Source organism: Oryctolagus cuniculus, chromosome 1, assembly GCF_051225735.1.
Source record: "Oryctolagus cuniculus isolate XC-2025 breed Fujian yellow rabbit chromosome 1, ASM5122573v1, whole genome shotgun sequence".
Taxonomy (NCBI): domain Eukaryota; kingdom Metazoa; phylum Chordata; class Mammalia; order Lagomorpha; family Leporidae; genus Oryctolagus; species Oryctolagus cuniculus.
The window spans coordinates 144,882,084-144,891,573 of NC_142867.1; the positions used below are offsets into that span (position 1 = coordinate 144,882,084).

General features: G+C 42.6%; 1 pseudogene across 1 annotated transcript in view; it reads left to right on the plus strand.

Annotated features, from left to right (window-relative positions):
* Positions 1 to 9,490, plus strand: part of LOC149128682 (spermatogenesis-associated protein 31D1-like) — a 113,328-nt pseudogene that overhangs the window by 94,470 nt on the left and 9,368 nt on the right. Inside the window, exons 2-3 of the transcript XR_016215012.1 lie at positions 8,226 to 8,286; positions 8,556 to 9,468. The product of XR_016215012.1 is annotated as a spermatogenesis-associated protein 31D1-like (transcript). The remainder of the gene's footprint in view (positions 1 to 8,225; positions 8,287 to 8,555; positions 9,469 to 9,490) is intronic.

Consider the following 9,490-nt stretch of genomic DNA (forward strand, 5'->3'; position numbering starts at 1 on the left):
CTATGTTTGTTATATATTTTGGCCTTTTTGGTTAAAAGCTCTTAAAAATGAAGATGCCATTTATCTACCAGGATGGAAATGAAATAATGAAATACCCATATTGAGTATTACTGTAGTATCCAGGTATAGCTATATTAACAGAATATGGTAGGGTTGTCATATTACCTCCTCTAGCTGTCCCAAGGTTATCTGAAACATAGGACAAGAGCTTGTACCATGGTTGGTTTAACATAGATTTCTTGTCAGTGGTTGGTATGTTAATCTGGCAAATCTTCCTTTTCCCATCTGCCAAATTTTTTATCTTCTAAAAGTCTGCCAATCTATTTCTTTGTGTGTCTAAATATGGGGTTCCCTTCATTTACATTTCCTTGACAGAAGTCCAGACTTCTCATACATGTTGTAATACTTTTGGGTTGTTCCATTTCTTGTTCAAAATCTTACAAAGTTACTCTCTTCATTAGTGGATAGATTTTCCTAGTTGCTCTTAAACCTTATATATATTTTACTAAATTATGTTGAATTCTTCAGAGGCTGTGGTTTCATAGCCTCACCTTTACCCTCTTCCCTGGGAGTATATCTCAGCTCTGTTTGTTCAATATCCACCAATGTGTCCTTGTGTTAGTCTGTTTTCTGTTACTAAAACAAAATACCCGAGGCCTCATACTTTATAAAAAATCTGATTTATTTAGATTTGGAGGCTGAAAGTCCAAGATTGGGCAGCCCCATTAGTTTGACTTCTGGTGAGGGTTCCCTTGGTACAATATAGTGGCATAGCAGGAAAGGAAGTGGTTGTGTGCAGATTTGGGTGGGTTTTTTTTTTTTTTTTGGTTAGTTGGGCCAGTGGAATATCAATTTTGTTTATTTTTTCAAAGAACCAGCTCTTTGTTTCACTCATCTTATGTATTTTTTGTTTCAACTTTGTTTATATCTTCCATAATTTGAATTATTTCTTTTTCCAACTAATTTTGGGTTTGGTTTGTTGCTTATTTTTTAGATCCTTGAGATGTAATGATATTTCATGTATTTTGCTCCATTTTCAATTTCTTGATGTAGGCACCAATTGCTATGCTCTTCCCTTTTAATACTGTTTTGCTGTATCCAATGTTTTGATATGATGTATTGTCTTCATTTCCAATTTTTTTTATTTCTCCTGTGACCTACTGTTCTTTCAGGAGCACATTGTTCAGTCTCCATGTATTTGCATATGTTCTAGAGATTCTTGAGTTGTTGATTTCCAGCTTCATTCCATTGTGATCAGAGAAGATGTATGGTATGATTTCAATTTTTTAAAAATTTTCTGAAACTTGCTTTATGGCCTTCCATGTAATCTATGCTAGAGAAAGTGCCATGCACTTTTGAGAAGAATATATATTCTACAATTGTGGAATGAACAATTCTGTAGATAACAATTAGGTCAATTTGTTCTATAACATCAATGACTGTTGTGTCTTTGCTGATTTTCTGTCCATTGCTCAAAGTGGAGTATTCAAGTCACCATTACTGTTGTATTGGAATCCATGTCCCCCTATAGATCCATTAGCATTTCTTTTAAATAGTCAAGTGCCCTGTAATTGGTTGCATAAATGTTTATTATAGTCACATCTTACTGCTGAATTGATCCCTTAATCATTATATTGTGCCATTCTTTCTCTCTTTTAACAGTTTTTATATTAAAGTCTATTTTTTTCTGATATTAGGATGGCTACATCTGCTCTTTTTTGGTTTCTGTTAGCATGAAATATCTTTTTCCATCCTTTCACTTTTAGTCTGTGTTTATCTTTCTTGGAGAGATGTGTTTCTCTTGTAGGCAGCAAATAGATGGGACTTGTTTTTTAATCCAATTAGCCAGGCTGTATCTTTTGCCAGGAGTGTTGAGGCTATTTACATTCAAGGTTGTGGGGAGCAACCGGACTAGACTGAGTTACTGGAATTAAGACTTATTCTATGCATCTGCTCTCCCACAATATGGCGCTGAGAGGACCCGGATTCGGTTTGCCTGATTGATAGGACTTGTAAGAGCCTGTGGCAACTCTAGCAAGTAGAGCAGAGTGTGTGCCGCGGGACACCGAAGACAGGCGCGTATCAACGCCAAAAATAAAAAGAAAGGGGGATCTGTGGGGAGCAACCGGACTAGACTGAGTTACTGGAATTAAGACTTATTCTATGCATCTGCTCTCCCACAATATGGCGCTGGGAGAGAAGTAAACAGCTTCCGCACAGCTGCCTCCAGTTCAACTAATAAACTGTAGGACTTGCTATTGATTGGAGGAGAGCAGCGTACTCGGCGTGTGGGCAGCCGAGTTGGGATTGGCGGAGGAGGACTATAAAGGAGGAGAGAGACGGCATGCACCAGGAACATCTATGGGGAACATCTAAGGGGAACACCTGTGCAGCCCCCAGAGAGCCGGCCAGCGGTGTGCCGCTCCCCTGCGGAAGTGGGGAATGTGGCCAGGGGGAACTGCCCTTCCACGGAGGTGGAAGGGATAGTAGCCAACCCGGGAAGAACCAGCAGCAAACCCGGGGAGGGCCGAGCAGACGAAAGAACAGCGCAGGGTCCTGTGTCGTTCCTCCACGAAGAGGAGGAGCGACATAATGGTGCCGTGACTCGGATATGAAGCCTAGGCAGGACTCTGTGTCGTTCCTCCACGAAGAGGGGGAGCGACAAAGGTTACTGTAGATAACTGATGATTTGGCCCTAACATTTTTCCATAAACATTCCTGTTATTTTCTTTGGATTTCCTTTTTACTTTTACTGGTAGGTTTTCTGTCTTCACATTCTTTCATGATGACTATGTTTCTGTGTGTAGCGCATCCTTAAGCATCTTTTGTAATGCTGGATGAGTGTGGACAACTTTTATTTTTTTTTTGTTATGGAAGGTCTTTATTTAACCTTCATTCATAAATGAGAACTTTGCAGGGCACAGTGTTCTGGGTTGACAGTTTTTTTTTTTTTCCCTTAAGACTTAAAATATATCTTGCTATTCTCTCCTAGCCTGTAGGATTTCTGATGAGAAGTCATCACTGATTCTAAATGGAGATCCTCTGAAAGTAATCTGGCATTTCTCTTGTGCACATTTAAGAATCTTTTGTTTATGTTTTACTGTGAAAAGTTTGACTATAATGTGTCATGGTGAAGATAATTTCTGGTCATCATGTAGCCTTGTAGGAGTGCTGTGATTTCAGTATTTGGACATCCTTTTCTCTCTCCAAATTAGGGAAGTTTTCTAAAACTATTTCACCAAATGGGCCTCCTAATCCATTCTCTTTCCATACCTTCGGGAACTCCTAAGAACTGTCTATTGGGTCATTTGATAATATCCCATAATAAATCTCCAAAACTGTTTTGAATTTTCTAATTTCTGCTTTTTATTAATTTTTTGGTATAACTGTAAAATTTCCAGATTTGTCTATTTGTCTTCTAGTTTGGATATTCTTTCTTCTGCCTCACCAATCTGATGTTAAGTTTTCCACCTCATTTTTTATTTGATTTATTGAAGCCTTGCTTTCTGATTTTTCATTTTATTTCTCTTTAAAATATCATTCATGGCTGCGCCGCGGCTCAATAGGCTAATCCTCTGCCTTGCGGCGCCGGCACACCAGGTTCTAGTCCCAGTCGGGGCACCAGATTCTGTCCCAGTCGCCCCTCTTCCAGGCCAGCTCTCTGCTGTGGCCAGGGAGTGCATTGGAGGATGGCCCAAGTCCTTGGGCCCTGCACCCCATGGGAGACCAGGAGAAGCACCTGGCTCCTGCCATCAGATCAGCGCAGTGCGCCGGCCGCGGCGGCCATTGGAGGGTGAACCAATGGCAAAGGAAGACCTTTCTCTCTGTCTCTCACTGTCCACTCTGTCAAAAAAAATATATCATTTACATTCAAATATATAAGTGTTGTATTCCTTTGTGGGCATATTATCTTCCTTATTCTTGTTTTTGAATTTCTGCATTTATTTTAGGTGTTTGTGGAGATAATTTTTGGTTTTTGTTCCACTGGTGGCTTTTATTTTGGATTAAGTTTCTGTGGCTTAATGGAGTGTCTGCTCTTCCAGTGAACACCCAGGGGCATGTGCTGGATATGGCCAGGGAGTTCTGGTTAGTATTCCAGGGTGGAGAGTATGCAGGGTTACACCAAAGTTAGTTGTGGTAGATCTTTATATATATATATCAAACAATCACCTCTGATTATTTATATATCTATATCTAAATATATATAAATAAGCATATAGATATATAAATAATCAGAGGTGAGTGTTTGATCAGCTCTGTTCCCAGGTCATCAATACCTGGGCCCTAGTCTTCAGAAGTTCATTTTCTCATCTGAGCTGCTACACAAAAGTTCTGTGCAATCATCAGTGTAAGTATAGGTCCCCCTCGCAGTGACTCACTCCAGGTGGTCAGGGAGCCATGAGCCTGTGGAGTAACCCATGATGACCCCTGCAGTGAGGATGGACTTCACAATGTAGCTAGTAACAGGTCCCATCTGGCTAACAGAAGCCATGTTTATTTACCAGGAACCAAAACCAGTTGCATTTTAACTTTGCCTTCCTCATGGCTACTAGTTGTCCCAGAATAAAGAGTTTGCAATGTCTCTCAAGTCCTAAATACACAGTGAATGGGCTGGCTGCCACTTAAACATGGCTAACATTGGCCCACTCTTCCTGGAAATGTAGGGATGCAAGGGAGGGCCTTACTTCTAATAGGGAAGGAAGTTTTGGCCTCTTGGTGTCCAGATGTATCAACTAGATAGTAGAAATGGCTGTTCATCCTTCCCTCTTCCAAAGACATCAAGTAACAGAGTTGGGCCATAGGCATCCATTCAAAGGCTTCACAGTTTAAGAAAGACAGGAGTAATTAGGAGGCACTTCAGAGCACAGCTGTCATGACAAGATCTGAGTAAATGCATAGGAAAATGGGTGGGGGTAGGTGGGTGGATTTGGAGTGATTTAAACCTGACAACAGAAGCCTGAATAAATTGTTACAGGAAGCTGACATTACACATTTGCAGGGTGCTTATATAGAGCACACCTTCTCAACCATCCCCTGCCCTCTCCCACATTGGCAAGGCACTGTAAGATCACTTTTACTTGGTCCACAAAAGTAATCAGGACAGGGACCAGCACTGTGACATAGCAGGTAAAGCCACCGCCTGCGGTGCCAGCATCCCAAATGAGCATCGGTTTGAGTTGCAGCTGCTCTTCTGATCCAGCTCTCTGCTTTGGCCAGGGAAAGGAGTGGAGGATGGCCCAAGTCCTTGGGCACCTGCACCTGCATGAGGGGCCTCCTGGCTCCTGGCTTCATATTGACCCAGCTCCAGCTGTGGCAGCCATTTGGGGAGTAAACTGGCTGATGGAAGACTTCTCTCTCTGCCTCTGCCTCTCTGTAACTCTGTAACTTTGCCTTTCAAGTAAATAAATCTTTAAAAAATGAAAAAAAAAGTAATCAGGACAGTCTGCATAAGATTAGATTCTGTTCCAATAACCTGACTCTCCTAAGTTCCAGTCTGCCACCAAGGACTGAGGGGATCAATTGTTTAGTACACTGTTACCCTTCCTTGGTTTGAAGGAGTCACACATCTATTGATCTAGAGGCCCAGCCTCTCTGTACTTTAGACAGAGTTAGAAGTGGCCTTAAAACAACAAATTGAAGCTTTAAATAAAGTTTGAAAACATTTTAGTTTTAAAAATTCTGGGTTGATTAGTCAAAGGATTATTTGTATATAGAGCATTTCTTAAAGTCTTCATTCAGGGCCGGTGCTGTGGTATAGTAGGTTAAGCCTTTGCCTGTGGTGCCAGCATCCCACATGGGTGCTGGTTTGTGTCCAAGCTGCTCCATTCCTATCCAGCTCTCTGCTAATGGCCTGGGAAATCAGTGGAAGATGGCCCAAGTTCTTGGGCCCCTGCACCCACATAGGAGACCTGGAATAAGCCCCATGATCCTGGATTTCGATTGGCCCAGCTCTGGGTGTTGTGGCCATGTGCTGAGTGAACCAGTAGATACAAGACCACTCTCTGTCTCTTCCTCTCTCTCTGTAACTCTGCCTCTTAAGTAAATATATAAATAAATGTCTTCATACATTTTAAGCTATACTAACTGGAAAAATAAGTGCTAAATATAGTCCAACATTGCTTTAAGTTATTATATATATTTATTTTACACTTATGTGTTTTGTGCCTGTTGAATTATGAGCCCCTCTGAAGACAGTAGAGGCTGAAACAAATGAACAAAATAATGCTTGGCATTCATAAACTAAACAAGTGTAACGAACCTAAATTTTGAATCTGGGTAGGTGTAAGGCAAAAGCAGTATAGCAGGTGGATTCGGTGATATATGTGATCTAAGAATATACATATGTGGGCTGGCGCCACGGCTCACTAGGCTAATCCTCTACCTTGCAGGGCCGGCACACCAGGTTCTAGTCCTGGTCGGGGCACCGGATTCTGTCCCAGTTGCCCTTCTTCCAGGCCAGCTCTCTGCTGTGGCCAGGGAGTGCAGCGGAGGATGGCCTAAGTGCTTGGGCCCTGCACCCCATGGGAGACCAGGAGAAGCACCTGGCTCCTGCCATCAGATCAGCACAGTGCACTGGCCACGGCGGCCACTGGAGGGTGAACCAATGGCAAAGGAAGACCTTTCTCTCTGTCTCTCTCTCTCTCTCACTGTCCACTCTGCCTGTTTAAAAAAAAAGAAAGAATATACATGTGTGGAGACAAGCAAAAATTCAGACTTTCAAGGTTGTGCAGTTGGTGAGCTTTAAGTCAAGGGCACCTAATAGTAAAATGGACTCAGGTCACATCTGAATTATAGATAGAAGTTTGACATAGGATAGGGGAAAGCATGGAGTTTGAAGATAGAGTTAAAGGGCTGGACAAGCACATCTGCTGGGCTCTAGGTAGGGGTGGGGCTGTGGGCACATCATGATGTCATCCTCTCTAGCCTCAGATTCCCTTTGTGACTCATAATCTGTGATGCAGAGCTGGAACTATATAGTCAAGGGCTTGAACCCTCAACCCTCAGTTGCCTCTCAGCAGCACTGCGATTCAGATAATGGAGTACGTCCTCTCATTTCTGAAGAGCCATTTTGAGCTGTGGCTGAGCTTCAGCTCGATTTTTATTGATAGCAGCCTCAACTACACTCTTATTAGTGGGTTGCGGTTGATCTTTTTGTACCTGAGCTACCTGGTGTTAAAGCTATTTTTCACAACCATCTGGAAAAAGAAGACCACCGAAAAGGTAAGGAACTATGGGTGAACTCCAAGAAGCATGTTGATGTTGCTGTTGTTCCCCATTTCTGTTCTCTCATACCTAAACGAGTTTGGTTTCCTCAGAGAGAAGCCAGAGATGGGAAGTCTGAGGAAGGACACAGCACCACCTTCCTAGGGGCAGAGGCTAGGCAGGGATGGGTTTGGGGGGAACAAAGGCTTACAAGTGAAGCTCACAGACCACCTATCTGATATGGTGGAGGTTTCCAGGATAAAATCAAACCTGTGAATATTAGTAATGTAAGGAATACATATCTATAATTTAAAATGAAGAGATATTTGGGGTGGTAAATGGAGTAAGAGAAGTGAAACTTAGTCCCTCGTTCTTTACTTCTTGTTCTCAGTGTCGGGGTAGAGCCACGAGGCGGTGGAAAGGTGGAACATTTAGATGTAAGGTTCTCTGTGTTCAAACTGAGCTTTGCAAGGGTGATCCTTCCTGTTTTAGATCCAGGGCCTCTGAAAATGTCAGTTGCTATATACAGTCTCTCTGTGAAAACAGAATACTCAGAGGAGAAACTCCTGGGAAAGACAGTCATACCTGAGACATTTCTCAGAGTTCTTCCTTAGCCCATCTGTGGGCAGGAATCAGATGCATGGACAACAGGAACAGCCCAAAATGTGATGAGGTGAGAAATAAGTATGGACTACTAGTTGTCTTGTAGTCAGAACTTCAGTCTCCTGCCTTTATAGATGGCCTTTGACTTCTTGGGTACTCACATTCTTCACTGAGTACTGCGCTGATATCTGTGCTTCACGTGGTGAGTTTTGGCATCACACTGTATAACGTATGTGAAAGTACTTTATTGCCACATATACATGCAAGTCTTATTAATATTATCATTGACAATCTTTCCATAAATACTGATTCTTGGAACATTCAGAATTTAATATCCCCAGGGACTCCCATAGGGGGACTCCTGTATGATTCTTATGCTTCTACTTTCATTACATATGTTCTACTCTCTGATTTCCCAGGTTCAAGGATTAACCAGAAAGAAGCAGAGGAGGTATGGAAGCTTCTTTCTGTTTTGAAAAGGTGATTAACCTTTCCTCTTTTTCCTGGTCCTTTTTTTTTTAAAATATGTTCCATATATTCCAGGGAATCAGTGAAGCCTGCCATTATGATGTGAAGCAGGTAGCCATAGGAATAGAATGTGTTGGGAGGGGCTACAGAGTTAGTGTAACATCACAAATGTGAGGTGATGGGAACAGTAGGCTTGGGCTATCCCTACCCCCACTAGGCCAGCAGACCCTCCTTTCCATGTTCTGGTCTTGACCACAGCCTTTTCTTCCTGTTTCCTGTAGACCCCAGAGCCAACATCAAGATATCACCAGTTTCCATCACCTGCTTTGTCCAGACCCTCACTGTACGGTGTGTAACAGAGTGGCTACAAAAGAGACTTCATTCACTGTGACATCTGCCCATTCAAAAACTCATCCAAGAGGCCAAAAGTCAGCCTCTTTGCATGTGCCATCTCCACCTCCCCCTTCTACTGTCTCACTTAACCATGTTGCTTCTTTACCTGATTTACTGTCCCCCGACCCACCAGCTGACTCAGTACCATCAGAGCCTATTCCTCCCTTGGCTTCAAAACTCCCAGTGGACCCTTTCCCACCCCAACCTGTTGCTCTTTGCCCTCCCACACCACATCAATCTCAGAGATCAGATCATGATCTGCATCCAGAGATTGCTCTGTCTGTAATGAATAGCCCTGATGGGTTGTCAACTGATATTCCAACAGTCAGTGAAATTGACCATTCAATGCCAGAATCACCCTGGCAGCAGGCCCTGGTCAAGGATGCCAAAGACTTGTCCTCTTCCAACGTAGAACAAGATAGTATCAAGCATGAGCTTGTTGATGGCCAATCTTCTGAGACCTCTTGCACAGAATGTGCATCCAACCTTGGAGAACCCACTAACTTCTTGTTACTCAGCCATGACAATCTGGCACTCTTGGAGAAACAAGTAAGAAAGAGGGGTGATTTCCTGATCTGGACGGAAAGGGAAAATAAAATGGAACCATTTCTAAAACAACTTAGTTCAGACTACCAGCTGAGTACTTCAGAGAAAATGGTAGAGTCAAGTGCTGATAGACATGAGTCAGCAGTCAGTGCAGACCACCAACTGTATATATCAGAGCCAAAGTTAGAGTCAGATGCTGATAAGCATGACTCTGCAATCATGGCAGAATACCAACTAGATACTTCAGAGAAAATCTAGAGTCAGATGCTGATAAGCC